The sequence below is a fragment of the Mustela nigripes genome, unplaced genomic scaffold, assembly GCF_022355385.1.
Source record: "Mustela nigripes isolate SB6536 unplaced genomic scaffold, MUSNIG.SB6536 HiC_scaffold_1787, whole genome shotgun sequence".
In the NCBI taxonomy this organism is placed as follows: Eukaryota; Metazoa; Chordata; class Mammalia; order Carnivora; family Mustelidae; genus Mustela; species Mustela nigripes.
The window spans coordinates 1799-5671 of NW_026741194.1; the positions used below are offsets into that span (position 1 = coordinate 1799).

At 39.7% G+C, this 3873-nt stretch overlaps 1 pseudogene; it reads left to right on the plus strand.

Moving 5' to 3' along the window:
• Nucleotides 1-403: 403 nt before the first annotated feature.
• On the plus strand, nt 404-1346 carry LOC132008874 (fibroblast growth factor receptor 1-like; annotated as a pseudogene).
• The last annotated feature ends 2527 nt before the right edge of the window (nt 1347-3873 follow it).

Consider the following 3873-nt stretch of genomic DNA (forward strand, 5'->3'; position numbering starts at 1 on the left):
AAAAAGAGGGACAAGAATTTGAAAAGTGAATTTCAAAAAGCATAAAGATGAGGCTAAGACATACTCTGAACCTTGAGGAAAACACCATTTTGAAAATTCTTCCCATTTTGAGAAAACTCAAATGAATCAATACCATAAAAGAACCCATTTTAACTAAGAGATGTAATGAATGCTCAAGAAATAATTTTATTACAGGATAACTCTTCCCTATGAAACAGCATACAGAAACCAGGGGAAACACCTGGAAGCAAAATAAACTATACTGAAAATAAGAATTAGGAAAAAGATAAATGATGAAAGATAAGAAAATTAGACCTGCAACAGAGACCTAGTGAAGAGAATTTTTAGCTTGTGTTTTAACGTTTTTGAGAATAATCTAGAGTTCATAACTGACCTGAGACAGGCTGGTTGTAGACAGTTTAGGAAGACCCCTAAGACAGGCCTACTTTGGGCAGGTGGTGTTGGAGGAGGCCATTGGTCTGGACAAAGACAAATCCAACCATTTGACTAAAGTGTCTGTGAAGATGTTGAAGTCAGATGCAACAGAGAAAGACCTGTCAAACATAATCTCAGAAATTGAGATGATGAAGATGATTAGACAGCACAAGGACACCATCAACCTGCTGGGTCCTGCACACAGGACGGTCCTTCGTACACTATTATGGAGTATGCCTGCAAAGACAACATACAGGAGTACCTGCAGGCCCAGAGGCCTCCTGGCCTGGAGTACTGTTACAATATCAGCCACAATGCAGCAGAGCAACTCTCCTCCAAGGAACTGGTATCCTGTGCCTATCAGGTAGCCTGAGGCATGAAGTACCTTGCCTCCAAGAAGTGCATACACCAAGACCTGGCCACCAGTAAAGTGCTGGTGATAAAGGACAACATGATGAATATCTCAGACTTCAGCCTTGCCAGAGATATCACCACATCAGTTACTATAAAAAGACAACCAGCAGTGGAGTGCCTGTGAAGGGGATGGTCCCTAAGGCCATGTTTGACCAGATCTACATCCAGCAGAGTGACTTCTGGACTTTTGGGGTGATCCGGTGCAAAATCTTCACTCTGGAAGCCTCCCATATCCTGGAGTGCCTGTGGAGGTGGTTTTCAAGCTGCTGAAGGAGTCATTTGATGGATAAGCCATACACAATAATGAGGGGTGGCTGGCATGTGGTACCTTCAAGCTGCTTGTAGAAGACCTGGATCATACTGTGGCCTTGACCTCCAACCAGGAGTACCCAGACCTGTCCTTGGTCCTGGAACAACACTGTCTTGCTTTCCCAACACCCAAAGCTCCACCTGCTCCTCAGAGAAGAATTCGACCTTCTCTCATGTGCCTTGCCCAGGTAGGCCTATCTGCCCTGACACCCAGCACAGCTTGCCAATGGTGGACTCAAATGACTAGTATCCCTATTACTCCTGTCCAGATTCCATCATAAGCTGTAACCCTTACCCCCCACAGTCCCTGCAAGACTCACTGCCTTCTCCTTTGTCCCTTTCCTACTGGCAGGAGCCAGCTGCCTACCTGAGGCCTTCACCCCTTGAAGATCACCTCTCTTCCCCTTCCTCTTCCTCCTCCTTACAACCTGCTCATGAAAGAAAGGAATAGAGAGGCAGATACTTGCTCATAGCTACTTCCTTCTCTCCCATATGTTGGTCCAAGACCCCTCCCTGGCATCTGGTACTGCCTGGACATGGAGGGAGTGGGAGATGAAGCATGCCAGTGAAAGCTGTTGGAGCTTTCCTGTTTTGGTTTTGTCTGCTTAGCATAACATGTAAGACTGAGTTCTGGGGGCAGGTACCTAATCCTTGGGGCTATAGCACTAGCGAGGGGAGGTCAACTGCTCTGGGCCTCGGCTAAGAGCAACCCCTGCTCCAGAGATATGGTGCCAAGGGCTTATTAATTTTGATACTAATTTGCTTTGCTGACCAAATACCTGGTATCAAAAGATGGGAAGGCAAAGACTGGAAGCAGTGTTGTGACCATGGGGTCCAGCCCCAAACTATGAAGAAAACACAAAGTGCATAAATCTGAGTAAGTATATATTTACACACCTTTTTAAATAGGTTGTTTTCAAAGATTTAATCAATGGGTAATATGCTCCTCGTGGCTGGGAATTATCAGTTGCCATATATTAAAAACAAAGAAAAGAGGTGTCTGGGTGGCTTCCTCCATAAGTGTCCCTTCTTTACAGGTCATGATCCCAGGGTCCTGGGAGGGAGCCCCACATCAGGCTCTATGCTCAGTGGGAAACCTGCTTCTCCTTTTCCCTCTGCCCTGCTTATAGTTCCTCTTCGTGTCTCTCTGTCTCTCAAATAAATAAAATATTAAAAAACAAGAAAGAAACAAAATATTTTTAAAAGGTCTTTCTTTTTCTTAATTTTCTAGGGGTGCCTGGAAGACTCAGTTGTTTAAGCCTTTAGCTGAGGTCATGATTCCAGTGTACAGGGATCCGGCCCTGCATGGAACTACTTGCACCTCAAGGAGCTTGCTTCTTCCTTTCCCTTTGCACGTGATTCCCCCCGCTTGTGCGCTTCCTCTCTCTCTCTCTCTCTCTCTCTCTCTCTCTCTCTATCTCTCTCTTGCTGTCCATAAACAAAATAAAATCTTTTACTAAATAAATAAATAAATAAATAAATAAATTTCTAAACCTACTTTCAGTTTAGGTCCCTTAACAAAAATTGCTACTGCTTAATTAAAAAAAAAAAAGATAATTTAGAAAGATGCTTCCAGAGCTAAAAAGCTGTTTTCTTTTTTTGTCAGGATTAAATATAGAAGTGCTTTAAAAAGTAAAAGAAAAAATATGCTATATTAACACTATTCACACTATAACTTTGGTGGTTATCTCAAGATAATGAAAAGTTATTTTAAAGCAAATTTCATTATCAGATATAAAGATCAAGTCAAAATTACAGAAGAGTATAAAGATGAATTTCTCAGGGTGTATAATAATTATTGACTTTTAATACTTAATAACAGATTTGGGGATATATAGGGGGAAACTAAGAACAAAAATCACAACTTCTACCTTAAAAGAGAAATGGAAAAAAATTTCTACACCTTTATTTTAAGATTATATAGACAAACAGTCATCAAATTGGTAAGATATGTAAGACTTGAACAAAATTATCAACTAACTAGATATGCTTGATATTACAGAACACTCCCAACAACCGCAGACTACATATATCTTAAGCCATGATTTTCTTTGCAAAGGTCAACATGGATAATGTTCTAGTCATACCTCCGTGTACCAGGAAAGAAGTAGCATATTTCTTGAAAGACACAGCTATCAAAGCTCCATTGAGGAACCGTAAAGATGGAGAAGGGATTTGCAAATTATATATCTGATAATGGACATCTACTCTGATTATTAAAAAATAAATAAAAATAAAAAACCTTACTAATAACTAAACAGAGTATCCAATTTTACATGTGAAGAAAATTATTGAAGAGACATGTCACCAAAAGGATATGGATGGCTTATAAGCACATGACAAATTTCTCAACATTTAGACATTAAAGAAATACAAACTAAAATCAAAATGAGACATGCTTACATATCTATTAGAATGGCTAAAATTATAAAGGCTAATTTACTTAATCTGAGCTAGTTTGAGAAGCAACAAAAAATCTAAACTCTTGTTGGCCTATATCATGATACCACCACTTTGGAAAATAGTTTGAAATTTTTTTTAAATGCAAAATATGTTGCAGTTACACAAATAGCCATTTTACTTCTAGGCATGTAACCAAGAGAAACAAACCCTATGTTCATACAAGGACTTGTATATGAATTTCATAGCAGCTTTATTTTTAAGAATTGAAAACAGTGGAAATGTTCATCAATGTCCATCAATAGAGCAAAGACA